Source organism: Ascaphus truei, chromosome 5, assembly GCF_040206685.1.
Source record: "Ascaphus truei isolate aAscTru1 chromosome 5, aAscTru1.hap1, whole genome shotgun sequence".
In the NCBI taxonomy this organism is placed as follows: domain Eukaryota; kingdom Metazoa; phylum Chordata; class Amphibia; order Anura; family Ascaphidae; genus Ascaphus; species Ascaphus truei.
The window spans coordinates 88,812,781-88,836,170 of record NC_134487.1 but is presented as its reverse complement, the minus strand read 5'-3'; the positions used below and the strand labels follow the sequence as shown (position 1 = coordinate 88,836,170).

The 23,390-nt window shown below is 43.1% G+C and overlaps 1 protein-coding gene across 2 annotated transcripts in view; it reads left to right on the top strand.

The window, feature by feature from the left end:
• The window catches only part of SYT1 (synaptotagmin 1), a 905,119-nt gene that overhangs the window by 364,092 nt on the left and 517,637 nt on the right, over positions 1 to 23,390 (top strand). For both annotated transcript variants that reach the window (XM_075600187.1, XM_075600188.1), the window contains exon 4: positions 552 to 596. The gene's annotated coding sequence lies outside the window, so the exon portion shown is untranslated. The remainder of the gene's footprint in view (positions 1 to 551; positions 597 to 23,390) is intronic.

The following is a 23,390-nucleotide window of genomic DNA, read 5'->3' as shown; positions in this document are numbered from 1 at the left end:
ACTTATTCTATACCTCAAAATGCAAGAAAAAAAAATGCATTTGGGTTTGATGGCAAACAGATTTGATTTGTTCCAAAACATTTCTTTTCTTCTAATTACTTGTACACAGAGGGACTTTTTATTATCTCTTTTTAGTCCAGTTTGTCATGTTTGGTAAATGTCTCACAAGGATAATAGCTGCAATCTTTTATTCTGTTTAATAACTTTGGTTATGGGGACATTAACGTGGAAGTATTGTCCTTGTGCATATGAGGAAATTGTTATTTTACATGAGAAAGTTTGCAATGTTATTTTGTTTTGTTATACAGTCCGTTTATTGACTTCAATGGGCAGTAAGGTGCCTTTCAGTGCTGGAAGGTGTCTTAAGGCAGAAGGCTGCTTGGTAAATATGGCCCTACATCTTAGTTTTACAAGAAGCTATTTTGGGCCATGACAATATGTAGCAAATAATAATTCTTTGTATTTTGCTCAATCAAAACCTTGCTGCATAAATCTCTGCAAGTTACTCTTTTTATATAATTATACTAAACATACTCCTATTTTTGTTGCAGACAAAAAGACTCTGAAGTAACAGGAGAAAGCAAGACGAGAAAACAGTAAGTAGTTAACAGTTTTACAAAATAGGCAGCATTATCAATCTTATCACCATTAAAAATGGATTTTCACCTGTTTCAAAAATTACTAATTGTAGTGAAATATATAGATGAATTCTGTCCCGTTTATTCTTGCCTGTGCAGCCCCCTATCTTCATACCAGTGTGAAAGGAATTATTGAAATAAACAACTTTTCAAAAATACTATTTCATTTCATCCCAGTGGATTGTGATTTTATTTATCTCCATAATCCTCTTAAATAATTCAAAGAGCTTGTCCATGCAACCTATCATCCTAGAGATCATAATAGAAAATGTGCAGTAGTGTGCCTGGTTTTCTTTAGAAAACATACTTTACATTTTAATGTGCATGCAATCTCAGGCAGAATCCTAAGAAAACAAAATACATTTTCTTTAAGTTGCTGAATATACAATAGAGCACCAAAGCACCTCTGTATGCCTAGGCCTGAATCAAAACTCAGGTAACAGCTGTTTTTCCATTCACACTCGGGTGGGAATGCCTCCAGAACAAGCATTCTCACAGCATTTCCGCGCTTTAAAGCCACGTCTCCCTTCCCTTGCTGCCATTTTGCATGGGCAAGGGACGGAGTGAGAGAGAAAGCACAAGGGGTAGAGAAAGATACACACAAAGAAAGGAGAGAGAGAGAGAGAGACACAGACAGACAGACAGTTTAATTGTTGTAAATATATATTCAATCAGCTCAGGTTGGGATAACATCCTGTTGAGAATATAGGCAGACAGAAAGAGACCACCATCCGACCTGTCTCCATTACAAGTCAATCCATTCCCGTTGTGTTAACACCCTTGGGTTACCCGTAGGGCATTATATATGTACTGTATAGTGCTTTTCTCTGTGTTCCTCCAACAATTTTTTGTGAGAAGCTATTAACACACTAGCCAACTTTGTATAATCCCTATATATAGAATATAAATGTGAATACTAACTGTACATAAAAATACTTGCATATTTAACATTTTTAAAACCGCAAACCATTACACATTTGATATATATATATTTTTAAATAAATCAGTATTAACTGCAATTTTTTTCTCTCACCCCGCCTCCTCCTTTCTCACACCCCTCCTCCTCTCACCCCCTTCCCCTCCTCCTCTCTCACCCACCCTCAACTCTCTCACCCACCCCCCTCATCATCATCTTTCATCTATCCCAACACTCTTCATCATCTCTTATCCCCACACCCTCATAATTTATCATTCCCCCTACTCATCTCTCATCCCCTCTCCAATTCTCTCATCCCCTCTCCAATTCTTTCCCTCTCTTCGCATCTCTCATCCCCTCTCCAATTCTCTCATCCCCTCACCTATTCTTTCCCTCTCTTTGCATCTCTCATCCCATCTTCTCATCTCTCGTCACCTCTTTTCATCTCTCATACCCTCCTCCTCTCACCTCCTCCTCTCACCTCCTTAATTTGTGGCTTTGGTGGAGGACCTCAGGAGTGGAACAGGGCAGTAACAGAGGCAGACGGTGGAGAAGAAGATCACGGCCCCACCAGAGAGGAGCAGGGCAACAGAGGAGTTGGATGGGTGAAGAGGAGGACAGCCAGGGAGGAGCGCGCTGTAGCAGTGGCAGAAACTGGAAGTCAATGAAGACTTCTGGGTCAGACCTCTAGGACGCGCTCCTCCCCATCCCTTCTCCTCTGCCGCCATCCAACTGCTCTGCTGCCCTGCTCTGTTCTGGTGGTCTGCATCATCTTCTCCCACCGCCTGCCTCTGCTGCTGCCACACTATTCCCACAAAATTGTGCCCCCCCTAAGAAATCTTGCGTCCCACTGGCTTATACAGTAGCCGTATGAAAAAGGTGGGGATATGGCATATCCCCGCTTACCCCCAGAAAAAAAGCACTGTGTGTATATATACATATATATAAAAAAAAAAGCTAGAGCTTGCTAATATATTCCAATGATATCCATGATGTGATACAATGATATTGATAGTAAGGTATAAAGACTATAAAAATATAATCAAGAACATAACATTATAAACCATTAACATAACCATGCGTGCACGTGTGAATGTAACAATCAAGATATTAATAAACTGTGAAATACTGTGTTAATAGTAAATGTCCATGAATAAAGTCCAAAATGGTGATTGATTAATATAAAAATGATATTAAGTGCCGTGACTGTTCCGCAGCTTCTAGGAGGATGAACCACATCCACAGAAACCTATTGAAAAAAAGTGCGTGCCACATAGCATAAATCTGTGTTGACATTTATTGTACAACATAAAGAATCTAAAATGGCACACTCACAAGTGTAGCTAGAAATAGTACATATAGAGATATAAAATCTCAACAATGGTACTCATCTGGGGCCTTTAGCACTGCATAGTGGACATCAATAGTAGGAATCCTGACACTAATGAAGGTAACTAGTCCTATAGAGTCCAACAAGAAGGTGGGGATAGGGGATATAAAAAAAGAGACCATCTCTTGGAGGTTTACGTCACCAGGTGGTGGTCCCGATCCAAATACACAGAGCTAGGCACTCAGAAAGCTGACAGGTATCATCTGTTGGTTCAGGCTGTTGGATCAATGTGCCTTCCGGATTAGATCTGTAGGTATATGGGCGGCTCACTCACTCTTATAGCCGAGCACTATGTAAAAGGCTGCCTAGCATCCACAGTCAGCTGTTAGCATGCAGGGAGAGATCCGACCTGTACCACGTGATGGTGTCACCTCGTACTCTACGTCCCCAACACGTTTCGTCATCAACATGACTTCGTCAGGGCAAGGTTTGACGGTGGCCCATCAGGCTCATAAATACACTTGTCAGTGACCAATCAGCTGTATACAATACTCGTAATGGGCAACCAATGAACAGCGTGCTTAGGCGCACATAAGTAAAAAGAAAGGATGGAAAAAGAATGGAATTACCAAAATATAAGAAACATATAAACTAATAGTGTGCAAATTACTTATTAAACTGCACACTTAGTATAAACACAGTATAAATACAATAGAACAGTAAATACAGTTACTACCATCTAAACAGACTTTACTACTAGTCTCCACTAGTTAGTCAGTTCTAGTTTGGTTAGCGCACTTACATTAGCTGTTGGGCATAAGATATGTAAACTGGCATAGAGATACTATAATCTCACCTCCCTCTGCTATCTACTCTCAAATAGTATAGCAGTCAATCAGGTCCAGTTGGGTTGGGCTCCTTTTGAGAGTTGCCACATTCCTGCCTGACCAACCAAATACTAATACCTAACCTACCCCCTTAGGGGCTGCTGATCGCAGGGATCTCCCATTCAAGCTGATGGGAGTTTTTGGCCAATCCATGTGCGATCGCCCACTTTAGGGCTTATTAAATAAGCCTTTTAATCATAACAGAGAATCAACTAAAAGGAAGCATGTCCAATGTTATACTGTAATTGCTACAAACTTTGATTTGAGAGGTTCAAGAACATTATTTTCCTACTTACAAAATGTAAACAAAGAAAGCACACAACAGATAAGTGTGCAAATTACAGCCCCTATACTACTGTACATGCATACCCCCTGCGACAACGGTTTTGATTTTAGGAAGCCCTCTACTGTGATGTTGGGACTGCTGGCAGCCTCCACATGACTCCCATCATTATTGCAGAAATTTTATTTAACATTGTACGTAAAAAGCTACTGAATCTGTTTTGACAAAAATGTTGTTCTGAATACTTGGAAATAGAATATTTATTCTTGGCACTGCAAGAAGAGGGAATATTGGTGAAAATGAAAAGTTTCTAAATTCGCTTATGTTTCTTGCAGTCATCACAAATGCAAAAAGATTAAACAAAGAAGTAAACTCATTTCACTTATTTCCTAAACTATGCAGGATTCTAAACTCCAGATAAGATATGTAACAACAATCTCTGCACACTCCAGCTTCCCTGGCTGATGTGATCTCTACCTCAGGGATTTACGACAGGCTCAATTTCATTAAATATGGATGAGCTGTTGAAATTTGTATTTGAAGTTTAACCTGCTACCTATTATTTATTTGACACTGAAAAGTATTACAGAAAACTCCGCTATACATTTGCCACACACAGTGTCAATATTTACTGACTGTACTAGCTGTGTGGTTATGGGGTTTATCAAATTCAATTGACTGTTTTTGCAATACAGTATATACCGTATAATTCAGAGTTAATTACAAGTACAATAAACACAATGTACTGTAGTAATCTGTGATTTTTGTGCACTGTGATATACATTTTTATTGGCACTGTATAAATTAAAGAAGTAACAAAAATGAGACTACATTATTGAAAGTGCAACTTTTTTGTTTCAAATAATTTTTATTGGTTTAAATAAAAATAACAGTACACAGGGGTAAACAGGTTACATGATACAGAAAATTAGCATACAGGTCGATTTCATACCCATTGGTTCCACACAATATCATTTAGAGTGTATCTTTGTGAGAAATCCTGAGCAATTTGGTTAGAACTTGGGCTCGGTTCACCTGATTTGCCTTTAAGAGTAGGTTGCATACAAGGTATACTAACAAGGAAAAATAATAGAAAGAGCAGGGTGGGAGGAGGGAGGCGAAAAAGAAGAGAAAGGGGAGGAGGAGGGGAGGGGGGGGGAAGAAGGGGGGAGTTTCATATCCTATTTGTCCGCCTCTATTCATGGAGAGTGGGCTAATTTAGTGACAGTTTTAGGTACAAAGACTAAACTATAATAAATCGCTTTAGCCTATACACTCGTATCTCATCTTGTCTTATCTCTCAAGCCGAGTGTCCCAGGTTTTGTGAAATTCGTCGATAGATTGGTTCAGGAAAGATGTCAGCTTTTCCATGAGCATGACATCATTTAACCATTTCTCTACAGTCTGTCTAGAAAGGGGGGAAAGTTTCTTCCATGCAGCCGCTATCGAGCATCTTGCCTCCGTTAGAATAAATGAAATCAGTCGTCTTAGTGAACAGTCAATATTCTCTCCTAGTTTAGCCAACCGGAAGATCAGTGGGTCTACAGGAATTGTGAGTTCAGTTATATCCTTGAGGATTTTTTGGATCATAGTTCAAAATTTTTGGATGGCGGGGCACGTCCACCAAATGTGTAGAATATCACCCTTCTGTCCGCAACCCCTCCAACACAGATCAGAAGCCTCTGGGTAAATCTGACTTAGTCTACTTGGGGTAAATTACCACTGGAATAAGATTATATATATATATATATATATATATATATATATATATATATATATATATATATATATATACACAGTATTCTCTTTAGTTGAAGTGCAGATGGAGGATTTTGCTGATGATTCCCAAATATCCTCCCAGTCATCCCTATCTATTTCTAGGTTGAGGTCTTCAGCCCATTTGGCCATATACTTATGATCTGGGGTATTTTTGATGACTCCATCCCCATATGTATCCCCAAGACCAATCCCTTTTGATAGATACCTCTCCTACAAAGAAACTCAACGTTTGTGAGTTCAGGAAAGACGAGAGTCTGGGTGATTGTGTGGAGGTACAGTAGTATCGGATTTGGAGAATTTTAAACGTGGAGGTTTGGGGACTCGTATTTGAGACAGAGTTCCTGAAAGGTGAGAATCTTTCTTTTTGTGACAATTATAAGACTACAATCTTAATATTTTGGTTTGGAATTGGACGAATTTTCTTGATTCACACCCTTGCAGAAAATTTGGATTATCAGATAGGGAATAGTTGTGATGGGGAAGGCATACGTTTAGATTTTGTTTTGGTTTTATTCCAAATATTCCATGTGCACCTCATCAGCCCCAATTTGAACACCCTTGCACTAGGTTCCCGGATCATCGCCGACCAGAAAAACAAGGTAGAGAGGAGGTCCCCGTGTATCAGGACTCTATAGCAAGCCAACAAAACAGATCTGGATCTGCATTCCAGATCACCACCTGCTTAAGCTGGGCTGCCTGATAGTATCTTGACACATTCAGAGCCCCCATGTACCCCTCGGCTAGGATAACCGACCTGGCCGTCCTCGGGTCTTTTATCTTGCCATATACACTGAAAGATCCTACTTTGTAGGTCCTTTAGTTCATGTCCTGGTATCTGGATTGAGAGTGTTTGGAAATAATAAAACAGTCTAGGGAGAATATTCATCTTTACCGAGGCTTTTCTCCCAATCAATGTTATCTGGAACTTACCCCAAGTTCAGGGGTCTTTTTTGATCTTATCAAGCAGGGGGGATAATTGCAGTGAATAAGGCGCTATAGGATTTTGCAATATTAACCCCCCAGATATTTAATATGGGAGGAGCTCCACTGGGACTGGAATGCCTCTGATTTGTCATTATTAATTTTGTAACCTGAAATTTTGCCAAATTCTGTTGGGAGATATTGAAGGTTTGGTAGGGATGTTTGGGGGCTAGCTAAGGATAGTATTATATCGTCCGAGAATAGTGAAATTTTACAATATACATTGCCAATTGTGATACCCGGAATATTTATATAATTTCGAATTCTGGAGGCAAGTGGCTCAATCGATAGTGCGAAGAGGATGGGTGACAATGGGCATCCCTGTCTAGTTCTGTTCTTGATCTCAATCAAGTCTAAATTGTTTCCTGGTAGTTTAACCAGGGCTGTGGGATTCCAATATAAAGCTCTAACCCGATCTAGTAAGGGGCCCGTGAACCGAAACAAAATTGTAGACTTGTCCAACTCAGGCGAGAGGATCATATTCATATCTCCTGCGATTATTAGTGAAGATAGAAATTTAGGATCAATTGACTCCAAGATCTTGGCCAGAAAGTCGCCCTGGTTCTCATTTGAGGCGTAGAGGTTCAGTAGTGAAAGCTCCGTGCCTGCGAGAGAATCATAAAAATTAGAAATCTACCCTCCGGATCTGAGATCATCTTTTCGGTTGTGAAGGGGATACCTTGTTTAATAAGGATTGCCACTCCTCTCTTTTTGCTGGAGAATGAGAATAAGTACGCTGGAGGAAAAATAATTCTGAATGTGTTGGGGGTCATAAACAAAATAATATCCAACTTCATTCTTTAAGTTCTTGTAGAGGAAGTCTCCATGTTGTATAGGTTTGCAGACCATTAACATTGAGAGAGACGAGTTTTACCGAGGACAGATTAGCCATGAGCCCAGGGGTTTAAGTGAGATATTAGGCCTTCCACCTTCCCAAAGTGGGGCCTTCGTATGCTTCTGTTTCTGTTTGAGTTAGCAAAATATGATGGTGTTTAACTTTTGAAGGAGATATATTAGCGGGTGGGTGGACAGGAGGGGGAAGCTGGGAGAGGGAGGGAGACAGATGAGGGGAGTGGCACAATGGGTTCCCTCAAGTATAAACCTCAGTCATGACAGCGACAAGTTAGTCGGACCTATTGCCCTTGGGAGACATCCCCGGTCACAGTGTTTAGGGAGAACCAGAGGGAGGGTGTAGAGAACCCTCATTGAACCATATATACAGTTTCTGAAATTTGTACATATTTCACATCAATATCAGAATGATTCAGGAGGAGGGAGGGGTGAACGGAAGAGAGGTGGAGGAAAGGAGGGGAAGAGGAGGGGTAGGGGTAGGAAATCGGGGGGTGAAGAGAAGTATAGATCGGTGCTGAAGTGAGTCTAGACATAGCAACTTTTATGTTATCTGTGAGGATCCAGCAAGGCATTTATTCTGGTGACTTTACAGGTAAACCCCCAAATTCCTAACATTCAACTCTCTGAGTACAGATCATTGGAACCTGAGAGGTACAAACAAAGCTATACAATCCAGGGAGCTAATATTTTGAACCTTTTGCTGCAATAAGCGGGGGATAAGGGGACAGGTGTTGGTGGGAGGGGGAGGAGGAGGGGAAAAGTGGGGGGGGGGAAGGGGGAGGGATAACAAGGGGGGTGTGGAACCTACATAAGGGGGAGCCATTGTCCGCAATATGTAGGAGCCTCTCATCTTCCAATGAGCCTACAAGCACACTCGTGGATAAGAAAGGACCTTTATCCTTATGGGGCACCGGAATGGGTAGAGCCAATCCATGCCGGGATGGAAAGGATCTCAGACATTAGACATAGCTTTGGAAATCATAGCACATTATAACAAGACATATCATTGGAACCTAGGAGGTTCAAATAGAGCTTTACCATCCCGAGAGCTGATATTTTGAATATTTTGCTGTGATAAGCAGGGGATAAGAGGCCAGGTGGGCAGGTGGTGAGAGGGGGGGGGGATATATACATACACATTCATAGATAAAAACAAAGTTTGATCCTCAAGGGATCTCAGGCCTTAGACATAGATTTGGAGATCTTAGCACATTATAACAACACATATCATTGAAACGACTGAGGTAGAAATAGAGCTATACAATCCAGGATGCTAATATTTTTAACCCTTTGCTATGATAAGCAGGGGAAAAGGGAGGAGGTGGGCAGGTGGTGTGGAGAGGGGAGCTCAGAGGCAGGGGCAGCATGAGGGGAACAGGGGGAGTATGGGGGGACGGTGGAGGGAGAGGGTCGAGAGGGGGGAGGGTGTGGAGTGGGATGGGGTGGGGTGGGGGGAGGCTACAGAGAAGAGCATATGGGCTCTCATGGATTGAGGATGTGGACTGCCTTACATTAAACTTTTTGGGACTTCAGAGATATCTTGGGTATAAGCGCGATCTGGACTAAAATAAACAGTGAGCAGTAAACATTTGTGATAAACAGGAAATAGGGAGCATTGAACAGCAATGGATCCCGTAAGAGGGGGGGTTAACCCCACCAGAGTCCCCGAGTTATCTTATCTGAATTGGATGTCTTAGCTCAAACCTGGATTTGTCGATCCGCACTTGGGGGTCGGAGAAGAGCATCATAGACATCGAAGGTCCAGTGTGGTTTCAAAGGGGACTGAGGTAACATGGGTTTCTTAGCTTGGAGGAGAGTTTGAACGTTTGGTCCGGCTCCTCAGCTCCCCCACCCTCCCTTCTCGAGACCCCAAAAACATCACCATTCGCAGCCTCATGTTGGTGGCAAGATAGAGCAGGGCCTAGGTCCGTTCCCTCCCCCGGGAAGCATATCGATCCTCTCCTGCTCGCACGAAATGCTTAAGAAGAGAGGAAAAGAAGGAAAAAAGAAGGGAGGATTGCCTTCTTGGCAGCGCACCTCTCTTCGTCGCCATCTGGTAGAGCCGGTCTGCCTCTTGCTGGTGGTTTCGCTCATGTTCCCTCGGTAAGTAGAGGTGACAATTGAGGGGAGTTAGGTTCCCGAATAGAGGGCGGGATCCCCCTGGTCAGTTACGCTAGATAAGTTCGTATATTTTGATCATTGGTAGTTCTATAAGGCTTAGAGGCCGCAGCCGCGAGGCTCTGGGATGGGGGTCTTGTTTGCAGTTGGAGGAGGCGGGTCGCTTTACGCTCATTCGTGATTTTTGAGTTCCGAGTAAAATTGGGAAAGCGGGCAGCAGGCCAAGTATAGTTCCTGGCGGGGGGAGCATCTTCCACCATCACTCACCAGCCCATGATGGTTTCCGGCCTGCCAGTCTCTCCGAGGCCCGAAGCGGGCCCGCATTGTGGCCTAGCCTTTGATCGTGGGAACTCCTTCTGTGGATCTGGAACAGATATGCCCAGTGAACTCATTAATATACCAGTCTCCTCACGGTATCTGATGGTCACATATTTTCCTTTCTTTATTGCTATCAATTTAATGGGGAAACCCCAGCTATACAGTGAAAAATAGTGATAAAAGGCGCTAACTACTTAAAGTGTGATATTATAACGTGCAAATATACACAAGTGCAAAAATTAAAATGATCAGTGTGTTCAATAAATAAACCAAAAATAATGAAAGCTAAAATTGGTGACCCTGCTCAAACCCTCTGGTGGGGCCTGTTTCACGGGTTCCAGAACGTATGATATATCTCAGACAATCCAGGAGGAGCACATAAGGGAAACAAGGAAGAAATAATACAAAATTTAAGTGCAGATGTATCGGTAAAGAGATATATGATGAGATGCAATCTTGGCTCTGATGGTATGCCTACACACAAGATATCAATGATAAAAATGTGTTTTGCAGATAGGGCTGCTACCCAATAGATGTTAGTGATGTGTGGAACTCCCTCTAGGCTCGTCTTGTCAGCATGGTTGTGGTATATATGAGAGAGAAAGACAACAAAACATAGCACGATCTGATGTATACAAAAACTTTATAAAAATAGGTATATAAAATGTGCACTTACAATGTGCTAAAAACAATCAAGCATTTGACACAATAAATGTGTGTATACTGAGGTCACCGCAGCTCTCACCGCCTCCCCTTGGTAATCCGAAGCTCCTTCGCCTGCACTTTGAAATCCCAGCTGCACTCCGAGCTTCCTTCTGTGCGTGTGACGTCACGGCTCTGAGGATAGGGGAACTACGGGTCGCCCACTGGTCCAAAACACCACTCTACGCGTTTCGCCCAGCCCTTGAGAACTGCGAATGGCTTTGTCAGTCCTGACGAAGCCATTAGCAGTTCTCAAGGGCTGGGCGAAACGTGTAGAGTGGTGTTTTGGACCAGTGGGCGACCCGTAGTTCCCCTATCCTCAGAGCCGTGATGTCACACGCACAGAAGGAAGCTCGGAGTGAAGCTGGGATTTCAAAGTGCAGGCGAAGGAGCTCCGGATTACCAAGGGGAGGCGGTGAGAGCTGCGGTGACCCCAGTATACACACATTTATTGTGTCAAATGCTTGATTGTTTTTAGCACATTGTAAGTGCACATTTTATATACCTATTTTTATAAAGTTTTTGTATACATCAGATCACGCTATGTTTTGCTGTCTTTCTCTCTCATATATACCACAACCATGCTGACGAGACGAACCTAGAGGGAGTTCCACACATCACTAACATCTATTGGGTAGCAGCCCTATCTGCAAAACGCATTTTTATCATTTATATCTTGTGAGTAGGCATACCATCAGAGCCAAGATTGCATCTCATCATATATCTCTTTACCGATACATCTGCAATTAAATTTTGTATTATTTCTTCCTTGTTTCCCTTATGTGCTCCTCCTGGATTGTCTGAGAAACCCCAGCTATAGCAGATGACTTTGTCTTTCAGTAGTAAGGTGAGGGGCCTCAGCTCGCGTCGCCTGGCTATAGTAACTTTAGATAAGTCATTAAAAATGTGGATGGCGTAATTTTCAAATAAGACATCACCCTTGTCCCTGCTGGCAGATATAATTCTCTCTTTGGAAGAGTAATAGTGTAATTTCACTATGATGTTTCTGCGCCACTTGGGATCTTCGGATTTGGTACCTAGAGCCTTGTGCGCTCAGTCGAATTCCAGTTCTTGTTCTTTTAGCTCAGGGACTAATACGGTGAAAAGCTTGGTAAGATACATTCGGAGATTCTCCATCTGGACTGTCTCCGGGATATTTCTGACTCTCAAGTTTTGTTGGTAAAAAGAAGAAAAAAGGCAGAGCACTACTCCTCTATTGAAAAAAGTATTAGGCAGAGAAAATGTTTACCCAAAGTAATGGTAAAGGTAACCTTACCATGATAAAGGGCTTTATTGCCTGAAACACGTAGGTGCTGTTCAGAGGCCCACATGTCTGTGTTTGTATCCTCCATTCAATACATTTTTTCATTACTTTCGGTATACATTTTCTCTGGCTAATACTTTTTTTCAATGGAGGAGTAGTGCTCTGCCTTTTTTCTTCTTTTTACCTGCGATCAACAACAAGCGGAGGCACGCTGGTACCCCAGGACAAGCAGAATCTGGTTTCAAGAGAAGTGCAACTACATGTGAAACTTTCATGTTTATTGCTGATGTATATAATAGTCTGGACACCAGGGAGTGTTGAATCCTTAACGCAGTGCAGAATGGGATTTGTTCCAGTTAGTATATTCAGTATTGAAGACTGCAGTTTACAACATTTGGTTACTGTAAGGGTACACCATTGAAGATTTGACTTACATTCATGCTATCTAGCAAGATTTGCTCTGTGTTTTGAGCATCACGCAAGTGTGTGTGTGTTTTTTTTTCTCAAGTTTTGTTGTCTGTCCCTGCATTCCTGGTATTCTAGCCCAGCGGTGCACAAACTGGGGGGCGGGGGAATTTCTAGGGGGGGGTGCAGCGGTTAATATTCCAAATTTTGATAAACTTGCAGACAAAGGGAGCAGTGTTTATGAGATATATTGCAGTGGATTTGTATTATCAGATATTCATTTGATAACATCCATATTTGTATTTATTTGGGCTATTTGTAATGTTATCAAGTTCAAAATGTTGTAGACCGATCTGATACTAATAATCACCTGGTATATCACCTAATGACTTTCAAAACACAATACATATTTCATAATTAAAAAAAATCTAGACTTATTTATGCAAAATGAATTAATCAGAATTCAGTGGTGCTTTATCACATACCAATTCCTTTTCCCTCAGGCAGATCATTGCTTTAGATGCTTTTTACAGTATGCTTCAGTTAATTATAAATCACGGAATTATGAGAGGATATACATCTAATGGGGAATATATAATTACAGAAATAAAATTATATCAGCTAATTAACATTTATTATACAGTATGCAATGTACTCCAGATAGTTTTTGGTATAAACATGTACAATTAAAAAATAATGAAGCATAAGGGGTAGAATTACTTGACACTTCTGCACATAAAGTACATGAGTACTATAGAATATGATGTAAATTAGTGTTTCTTTTAATGTATAGTGTGACAGGGTCATTGACTCAGTATATGTTAGTAGGAGATGGCAGTATGCATGCTTTCCAGTAGACGATGGGTTAACCCAGCTTTTTAAGCAGTCCACAGGTGATTCAAATTAAGCTAGTTCACCTGCTTTAAAACAGGAAGAGGAAATGCCTCTGGGGTGGCAGTCTCTCTCTCTGAGGTGCAGAGAGAAGACAGAGGAGTGTTGACAGACAGACACAAGCTGCTCAGATTGTTCCTGTTCCAAGGGGGGGAGAATAAAGCTCCCAGGTAAGGAGCCAACTGCTATTGCTGAACCTTGTTGGGCTGGACTAGGTTAGCTAGCCAGCCAGGTACAGCTAAACCCCGTTATAACGCGGGTCTCGGGGTCCACCCCGAGACCACCACGTTACTAACGGGGTCGCGGGGAAAAAAATGGCCGCCGCGCTTTAGCGCATATTCATCCCGCGGGACAGGAGATGGGAGCGGGCATGTCCCTCCGCTCCCCGCTTCCCCCTGTCACCGCGGGACAGCCCGCGGGGCAGGAGATGGGAGCGGGGATGTCCCTCCTGTCCCCGCTTCCCCCTGTCACCGCAGGACAGGCCGCGGGGCAGGAGATGGGAGCGGGGATGTCCCTCCTGTCCCCGCTTCCCCCTGTCACCGCGGGACAGGCCGTGGGGCAGGAGATGGGAGCGGGGATGTCCCTCAGGTCGCCGCTTACCTCAGATCCCTCCACGTGCCCGGTGCTCCCACTGCCTGCATGGAGGTGGTAGCGGGGGGTTTCTTCTCCCCACCGCTGTCCCCGGTGCTCCCGCTGCCTGCGCGGGAGGAGGGGGGGGAGCGGGTGGTGGTGCTGGTCGCGGCCTTTCCTCTGCTCCGACCCCACCCCCCGTCTGTGTAGAGTGAGAGAGTGTGTGTGTGTGTGTATGTATATATGGGAGAGAAAGTGTGTGTGTGTATATGGGTGTGTGTATGTGGGTGTGAGTGTGTGTAAGTGTCTGTGAGTGTGTGTAAGTGTCTGAGTGTGTGTAAGTGTGTGTAAGTGTGTGTGAGTGTGTGTGAGTGTGTGTGAGTGTGTGTGAGTGTGCGTGGGTGTGCGTGGGTGTGCGTGGGTGTGTCTGTGTGTGTGTCTGTGTGTGTCTGTGTGTGTGAGTGTGTGTGAGTGTGTGAGTGTGTGTGTGTGTGTGTGAGTGTGTGTGAGTGTGAGTGTGTGTGAGTGTGCGTGAGTGTGCGTGAGTGTGCGTGAGTGTGCGTGAGTGTGCGTGAGTGTGCGTAAGTGTGCGTTTAAAACATCAACAGTAGAATGAAAAATACAGAAAATGCACAATCGTACAGTATTAACACATTTATTGATGCATTGAACAATAAAGTACTGTATTTAAAACACCAATTGTCGTGTTGTTCATTTCTCATAAATACTGTACTGTAAATAAAGTACTGAACACACACAAAACACATACAGTACTATACTGTATACTGTAGTATGCACTGTAAATACAGCACATACTGAAAACCGTGTAATGCACTCTGTGCTCATGTAACAACTGTACAAAACAAAACATTCTGAACTGAACATACTGTAATAAAACCAGCTGGAGATTACACTTGAAAAAACCTATCAAGTGTTGTCTGTTTCAGTGCTTCTCTTTTCTTTTTTTTCACGATTTCAATGATTCTTTTTAATTGTAGGATTGTTATATAATTGACGTTTTCTGACTCTAGAAATTGAAGTCCTGTTTGTAATCCCACCAGCGCCTCAGTGATCTTTGGTGGCGGTTCTGGTTCCTCATCCTCATCGTCTTCTGTAATATCCAGATCAGTATTTTCACTTGTAAGGCTTTGTATGATTTCCGAGTCCGCCATATGTTCATGAGTAGGACAGCTGCTGTCCCCATCGACCCAAGAGTCAATTGTAGCCCCACTTTCCGTATCAATGAACGGTTCCATGACTCGTTCGGCATTGGCAATTTCCTGCTCTGTGAGGCCTTCGTTCACATAGTTTGTAAGTAACTGATTTGCGGCGGCGACTTCTTCCTCCGTAAACCCCTCAAAATCAGCATCGTCCTCACTGTCACTGGCGAGTTCGGCGTCAGCCGGCACAGGACGTGCACCTGTTATGTTTCGCCAACATTTCACAATGCACATTTGTGTGACCGCTTCCCAAGCTTCGCCACCAATATAAAAAACTTCTTTTAGATTCATTTTCTTTAAAAATGATATAACAGAATCTTCACTTGTGATTATTCGATGTATCATTGTTTTCCGAAAGTTCATCTTAAAGGTTGCAATAATGCCTTGATCAAGCGGCTGTATTTTGGATGTCGTGTTCTTGGGCAAGTAGCTGACCCTTATTTTTCCATCTCGGCTTATTAGGCTATCGGCCGGGGGATGTGCAGGGCAGTTGTCAAGTAACAACAACGCTTTTGTATCCAGGCTTTGTTGACGTAAGTATTTACGGACCTCTGGTACAAACTGTTGATGAAACCACCTTTCGAAAATACTGGCAGTCATCCAGGCATTTCTGCTAAAGTCATACGCAAAAGGCATAGTACCCATGTTCACATGGTGGAAGCACCGCGGCGACTTAAACTTGCCAATACAAAGTGGCTTCAGTTTGTGATTTCCAGATTGGTTCACACAAAAAAGTACAGTCACTCTGTCTTTCATTTGTTTAAAGCCTTGTTTACGCTGTTCGTCATTCTTACAGGCCAGAGTGGTATTCGGTAGCATTTTGAAACACAGTCCGGTCTCATCGCAGTTATAAACCTGTTCTGCGGTATAGCCACCATCTTCAATTATCTCTTGAAGTTGGGCAGGGTACGAGCATGCAGCTTCATCGTCAGCTGACCGTATCTCTCCTGATATAGCGGTTTTAGTTATTCCATTTCGCCTTTTAAAGCGATCTAGCCATCCACTACTTGCCGCGAAGGAGGTTGAAGCATTGCCGTGAAGTTGGCTGTGAAACTTTTTGGCTTGCGTTTGCAGATGGGGTCCAGACAGAGGTATGCCTTCGGATCTTTCTTGGACAAACCACTGAAAAACAGCTTTATCCAACTGGCTGTCTTTAGGTTCACGCAAACGATTACGCTTCAGTCCATCATCTGTTTCCATGGATTTTACTGCATCACGAAGTTTCTCCTCCTCCTTTTTCCATCCGCGAACTGTAGACTCATTCAGTTCTAGGTCTCTAGCCACCTTGGTTTGCGTGACTCCAGATTTTATTCTGTCAAGCGCAGCAATTTTTTCTTTGATGGTAAACCTCTTACGTTTGGTTGAAGCTTCCGCCATTTCTACCTGCCTGGGGTCTTCACTTTTTTCTTAGTGTTGAAAACCTGAGGCTTTTAACAACTGATCTGGAGGGCTTAAGTACAGTACCTGAGTACAGTATGTATTTTACCAGCTCTCAGACAGCACAGTGTGTTGTATGATTAAAATGGCTGAGGGGTCAGAGGTGTGTGTACGTGTCACTTTATTAATGTACAATGTTTGATTATACAGTACAGTATTTTTTTTTTTATTATACAGGGTACAGTATATGTGATCACTTCATTTGTGTTAATTTTTATTCAATTTTTAATAGTTTTAACAAACTTTAATGTTATGTTTGTGCAACTTTAACTGGTGTAAAATTACCCCGCGGGGTCACGTTGCCATGCCGTGACGTCACATGACCCCGCTGGGTCATTACACGACGAACCGCAGAGGAACAGAGGGAACTGGCAGGCAACATCCACTCCTCACGAGCCGCACGGCGCATGCGCATGCGCACGGCGAACGTGAGGGGTGCCTGCATAAGTGTGCTGCTTTGGAGACAGGTAAGCAGTCTCCGGAAGACCGCTAACCCCCCCTGCCCCCCCGCCGCAGCACAGGGCCCTCGCGTGTGTGTAAGTGTCTGTGAGTGTGTGTAAGTGTCTGAGTGTGTGTGTAAGTAAGTGTAAGAGCCGGAGCGGGAGGTGAGCGGGAGGTGGGAGGTTTGACAGGGAGGGGGGGCGTGGCTTGAGCGGAGGGACCCGCTACTCTCCCCCCCCTCCCTCCACGGACTGCAGGAGGGAGCTGCTACTCTCCCCCCCCCTCCCTCTACGGGCTGCAGGAGGGACCCGCTAATCTCACCCCCCTCCCCGGACTGCAAGAGGGAGCTGCTACTCTCCCTCCACTGGCTGCAGGAGGGACCCGCTACTCTCCCCCCCTCCCTCCACGGACTGCAGGAGGGAGCTGCTACTCTCCCCCCCCTCCCTCTACGGGCTGCAGGAGGGACCCGCTAATCTCACCCCCCTCCCCGGACTGCAAGAGGGAGCTGCTACTCTCCCTCCACTGGCTGCAGGAGGGACCCGCTACTCTCCCCCCCCCTCCCTCCACGAACTGCAGGAGGGAGCTGCTACTCTCCCCCCCCCCTCCCTCCATGGGCTGCAGGAGGGACCCGCTACTCTCCCCCCCCTCCCCGGACTGCAGGAGGGAGCTGCTACTCTCCCCCCACTCCCTCCACTGGCTGCAGGAGGGACCCGCTACTCTCCCCCACCCCCTCCACGGACTCGGGCTGGAGCACTCATACATACACACATACACACATACACACACACACACACACAGGCACTCACGCACTCATACACACACACGCGCGCACACACATGCAGGCACTCACGCACTCACACACACACACACAGACAGGCACTCGCACTCACACACACAGACCGCTAACCTCCCCCCCCCCAGCCGCAGTACAGGGCCCGCCGTAGCCACAGCGCAGGGCCCCACCACCCCCCACCCCGCCACAGCACAATGACTTCCCACCCCCTTAACTTTGTGAAACAAAAGTCACAAGACGTTGTACAGGCAAAATACATCTGTTAAAGTGCAGTTGTCTGTTTATTTCTATATAATAATTGTGTGCAGTGTGCAGTGTGTGTGCAGTGTGTCAGTGTGTGCAGTGTGAGCAATGAGGAGTGTGTGTGCAGTGTACAGTGTGTGTGCAGTGTATCAGTGTGTGCAGTGTGAGCAATGAGCAGTGTGTGTGCAGTATACAGTGTGTGTGCAGTGTGTCAGTGTGTGCAGTGTGAGCAATGAGCAGTGTGTGTGCAGTGTGCAGTGTGTGTGCAGTGTGTAATTTTGTGCAGTGTGAGCAATGAGCAGTGTGTGTGCAGTGTGCAGTGTGTGTGCAGTGTGTCAGTGTGTGCAGTGTGAGCAATGAGCAGTGTGTGTGCAGTGTGCAGTGTGTGTGCAGTGTGAGCAATGAGCAGTGTGTGTGCAGTGTGCAGTGTGTGCAGTGTGTCAGTGTGTGCAGTGTGAGCAATGAGGAGTGTGTGTGCAGTATACAGTGTGTGTGCAGTGTGTCAGTGTGTGCAGTGTGAGCAATGAGCAGTGTGTGTGCAGTGTGCAGTGTGTGTGCAGTGTGTCAGTGTGTGCAGTGTGAGCAATGAGCAGTGTGTGTGCAGTGTGCAGTGTGTGTGCAGTGTGGCAGTGTGAGCAATGAGCAGTGAGTGTGTGCAGTGTGCAGTGTGTGTGCAGTGTGAGCAATGAGCAGTGTGTGTGCAGTGTGCAGTGTGTGCAGTGTGTCAGTGTGTGCAGTGTGAGCAATGAGGAGTGTGTGTGCAGTATACAGTGTGTGTGCAGTGTGTCAGTGTGTGCAGTGTGAGCAATGAGCAGTGTGTGTGCAGTGTGCAGTGTGTGTGCAGTGTGTCAGTGTGTGCAGTGTGAGCAATGAGCAGTGTGTGTGCAGTGTGCAGTGTGTGTGCAGTGTGGCAGTGTGAGCAATGAGCAGTGAGTGTGTGCAGTGTGTGCAGTGTGCAAAAAAAAAAATCGAAACGCGGTATAACGAGGCGCATTATAACGGGGTTTAGTCAGTGCCCCGACCGGGGTTAGGCTTTTGTTTACGTTTCAATTTAAAGGGACAGTGTACCCATTGTTTTAGTTACCCTTTTTGGACAAATAAATCCACCAGCACTATTTCACCAGAAAAGTCGGGTTGTCTCCTCACTTACCACGACCATCCTGTCACAATAGATAACAAACCTTAATATATATATATATATATATATATATATATATATATATATATATATATATATATATATATATATATATATATATATATATATACACACATTCATTTCCAGCCCATTACTGGTGTGTTTTCACCACATAATACAAATATTAGCAAACTCAACTGCTAACATAGGTATTCCCTGTGTTAACTCCTAAATCTGCAATTACTTACTGGTAACAGTTACATGGAGGTAGGTGGCACCTCCCCCCAGAGCTCACCCTCCCCACCTTTTTAGCTTGGGAAGTTCTGGCAATTTGCTGAATGGACAACTCACTGCAGTTGCTTCCCATCATAGAGAGGTAAAAGGAAGGGTTCACAGGTTTAGTGTTAGGAACTGCATTTTTGGTTTACCTTGACGTTTGGTATGCAGGCTTACGACACTTTGGCCAAAGGGTTTAACTAAAAAAAACAAGTAATTACTATTATTATTGAAGTATTTAAACTTTATACTTATTACCATATATGTTTTGTCAATTTGATGTAGCATTGGGCACCCCTTTCTTTTGTTGTATTCAATGCTAACCACTTTGAAATTACCTGTGGGGTCCCGCAAGGTTCTGTTCTGGTACCCTTACTTTTTCTGTCTTTAAATAATGTCCAAAGTGAGTGTGTATGACGCACAGCAATAGAGAACAGGTCTAGTGGCAATTGAAAAATGAATGTATTAAAGCTGCATTAAAAAAAACTGTGGAGGTTACAACACTTCTACACGTTTCGTGCTGTGAGGCACTTTATCACAGCATGAAACGCGTAGGAGTGTTGTACCCTCCACCATTTTTTTTAATGCAGCTTTAATGAATTCATTTTTCAATTGCCACTTGACCTGTTCTCTGTTGCTGTGTGTCACACACATTCACTTTGGATATACTGGACATCAGACGTGGCCGCACGCCTAAGGACACACGGGAGATAACAGTGAGTAACTTAATTTATTATGGGCCATCCTAAGGAGGAAGGGACGTTATGACTTGATTACCCTAGATCACCAAGGAATTATTGTGCCAATATTGTGAAGACTGAGATTAACGTTATCATTGAATATACTCCCTTTGTGTGGTTACCTTTATATGGATGGAATTACAGGACCTAGCATTTGAGCTCCTGCACACAACCATATACACTCTTACTTTAAATAATGACCTGCCCACATTCTGTAAAACAACTTATCTGCATATGTATGACAATGATACTATCCTATATGCATGCAGTCCTAGTCTCTCAGCCTCTTGAAAATGTACTACATTCTGATTTTACAAGTTATTATACGGTATCACTCAAAACAAACAATTTTTATACACTGACACAACAGTAACTATGGTGTTTGAGACTAAGACTAACTTTCATAAGCTTTCCATGACAGAGCTACTGTACTGATTAGAACCAACTCTTACACTACACAGCTGCATTCAATCTGAATCCATTCAGTGTACATCTGCGTTGCCCCAAAGGCTGATGCCTGATGGGGTTCCCCAAGAGCTGCTCCCCTCTGCACAGAACCAGCGTGCTAAGGGTTAACATTTGCTCGCACTATGTGGAATGTCAGCCCCACCCACTGAAATTTTAATGAGCCAAGAGGACAAATTACTTTGAATTCACAGCTGCATTCAATCTCAACCCCTTCAGTGTACCCTTTTATCCTCTGTACCCATATTTCCAACTCTGTCCATGAAATGTCTGTGAATTGACTGAATAACCTCTGTTCTATTAATGTAACCATGTATTGTTACAACTCTGTACCCAGGACATACATGAAAACGAGAGGTAACTTTAAATGTATTACTTCCTGGTAAAACATTTTATAAATAAATAAATAATCTTGCTTCAGTTACTACTTTTAAATATTTAAATATGTGGCTAAACTCCAATTTAACATTTGGGTTTACATATTGAGAAACTGACATCAAAAATCTATCCCAAACTACAGTAGGTGTATTGTACTTTATAGAAAGTGGATTGCACAGCAGATGCCTATGCAAATTATTGACTATGGAGATCTAGTATATGGTACAACACTTCAAATGCACCTTTGCAAACTTAACATTGTTTACAACTCAATATGCTGTTTTGTCTTACAATGTAACTTTAACACCTACTGTACCATTGTAATATGTTATCTGAACTAATTTGGTTATCCCTTAAGCCCAGATGCAATGTACATGTTTCATGTCTTTCCTTTTAATACTTTTTGGACAAATTGCCCAATTATCTGAGCAGGCTTCTCTCACCAACTGTACCCAGTACTTATCTACTTAGATCCGCCTCCATAAATCTGCTAATAGTTCTAAGGTTCAATAAAGAATCTGGTCGCTCTTCCTTCTTGTACCAATCACCCCACTGCTTTAACACTTGACCGGAGTCCCCAAATCCGCTTCCTGTCTACATTCCTTGAAGACTTTCACTGTTTCCCATTTGAAAAATGTTTGTAACAGTAAATTGTAATGTGAACTTTACTTTGTGCCCAGGACAAACTTAAAAGGGATAGCTAACTCTCAATTTATTTATTTTTCTCCTACTAAAATATTGTATAAATAAATTAAATATCGGAAAACAAAATTTACATTTACATGGTTTGGAAAAAATATGGGAAAATATCATGGAACACATACTGTAATGAGGAATAGGAACCATTTACCATTTTGAATGATCAGGAATGTCTAAAAAAAATTGACGTGGCATTATTTTGCAATGTGTTAGCTTTACATTAAACAATTTTATCATTTTAAAGATGACAATTCTTCAGTTATAACTTTAAATTATGAGCCAGACAAAGTGAAATCTACAAAACAAAGCGTGCATAACCAGTCAAATTTACATAGACACAACCCAGTTTGTTCTATTACTTGATTGATAATGTACATGAAAGTGGCTAAGATGTTCCCCTTACTCGTGCATAATAAACTGCCACGTAAAATAACAATTTAGAAAACTGCATAGGCCAGCAATCATGAAATGTTTAGCTGCAGAAGCAGCATGTATTGATAATAACTGCTTAACCATATAACACTGTTTACCAATTGATTTTCATATTACAATTAGGTTCCTAACCTGCACGGATCTGTATCCATTTACTTTTGTTTCTTGCTGCCTGAAATTCAACATCAACCCCAAAAATGAATTTGTTTTTATACAATATCTTACAGTATATACTGTCACGGCCCCTTTTATTCTCCAACATCTCCGGTTTGTTTGGGTATTTTTTTTCGAATGCCACGCACTTCACCGCGTTCATGCCGCATTCATGCCGAGACAATAGTATTGTAGTTATCAGTGAAAGTTTGTATCCAGCACGCCGCCCATAATGTTACGCGCACGCCGCCCATAATGTTACAGTAGCTTGCTTGTGTACCTCTATTACAGACCTCACATAACTGTGAGACTGTAATGTTGAAAACAGTTGAAAACAATTAAATAAGCACAGCGGTAATACTGTCAATGCACCCGGCCGCGGCTTTAAATGCCGGAACATGCCGCATCAAACACTGTATCTGCCCGCGGTTTTAAAAGTCGCGCTGAAACGGCCGCAGGAGGCTAAAGGCGGCCGCCACTGTATGCTTAGTGGGACTAGAGAATAATGTGTCCAATAGATGGAAACATAATTTAGATTGCAAGACAGGGCTGGATTGCAGTTCATCCAAATAGGCATAAGCAGCCTCATTGTAAAGTACCCAAAACTGGTTTTGGTTTGCTTAGTAAGAACTAAAGATTTGGAAAAAGGTTCAAATGATCTTGGACTGGTGTTAGAGGGTAAACATTATTCTCCAGCTGGGTTGCAAGAACCTTGGAATCTGCAGTTACAGTTGCAATGTACAGTGCCTGTGATTTGAAGCCAGGTTGACAGATTCATAAGAACTATTTGCAGTTTGCAAGGTGTAAAGAAACCAGCACCAACTCTAAGGTACCCAGATCAGGGTGACACCTCTGATCTAAACTTGTGTGGGAACTGTTAATGTAAATACATGGAATCAAGGTTATAAAATGCATGTGATTAGAGCAAATAAAGATCTACCAAAATACATTGTATACAATTACTGTTCCCTTTTATTCTATCATTCATTGTGCTACTTTGTTTGCCAAACAAAAAGAAATAAATAGAAATGACACTGTGAT